Consider the following 1,193-nt stretch of genomic DNA (forward strand, 5'->3'; position numbering starts at 1 on the left):
CGAGCTCTTCCGAAACGTCGATACGACATTAGTCCATGCATTCTCGTCTAGCCTTCGAAGCTATCTCCCAAAAACCGTAGCGAACCGATTTCATATTTCCCGCCATTCTAAGTCATCGATCAAACTTTATGGTAAAAACCGCAGAAAGTTCGTTCTTTATCGAAAAAAGCCGTAATACACGCTTCGAGTCAAAAGACGGCCCAAAGGGACCTAAGACATCACTCGAGGCCCAACTTACGATTTCTTAACCAACAGCCCGTAAGCCGCATGACGGTTTACGCTTTGGTTCGCAAGGAAAGATAAATGTCAAGTTTCCGCGGATAAATACGAAATTTTGAAGATAATTACGAAGATCGGAAAAAATGGAATATCTCCATTTTTACGCTATGACGGCTTAAGGGCAGAAGAGGAAAAGCGTAAACAGACCTAGGAGCCAGTATATAAGGAGTCCTAGGCGAGAGGCATGGACAAGAGAGTTTTCAGAGGAAACTTAGCATTTAGAGCAATTAGGCAACTTTCCGTTTTTGTTATTCGAGCTGCGACTCAGTTAGGTTTAGCCGTCTTAGGGTTGTTAGAACTAGGAATCTCGCCGACAGCTCTCGAGCCCAGGCTTATACCTTGTTGTAAACCCTCATCCGCAAATTCGGAATTAGACTTTTTCTTTGCTCCCTTTTTATGATTTCTTATACTTTATCGTTGTTATCTCGTGTTCTGATTGCTTAGCGTGTGGTATTAGCAGATATCTGGGACCTCTGGGAAACTAGGGTTCTCCTACTTTCCTAATTTAAACGGAAATCGACAGTGCGAATTTCGGTTCCCATAGTTTGGCGCTAGAAGGAGGGGGGGTACGGATCAACCTAATTCTCAACCACAAAATGCTTGATCAGAACAATGTCTGGAAATACGAAAGACAAAATCGCAGTTCGCAACAACGCTGGTAAGACAACCCCAGCCGCCACTGCGCCTATGGCCAACGCTTACGCAAACGCCATAGTGCCTAAAAAAAAAATCGAAAAAACCTAGCCGCGACTTTTCGCCAACAGGAAGTGGTACGAAACGATCTTGCGATTTCTCTGTCTAAACATAAAGGAAAATGATAAATTTTATCAAATCCCGTAAGTTTGGCTCATTTTCGAGCAAAAGAAGTTTCAATGCGTAAGGGTTTTACCAAAACACGTTTTCCGAAAACTTTT

This window comes from Brassica oleracea, chromosome C6 (genome assembly GCF_000695525.1).
Source record: "Brassica oleracea var. oleracea cultivar TO1000 chromosome C6, BOL, whole genome shotgun sequence".
Taxonomy (NCBI): domain Eukaryota; kingdom Viridiplantae; phylum Streptophyta; class Magnoliopsida; order Brassicales; family Brassicaceae; genus Brassica; species Brassica oleracea.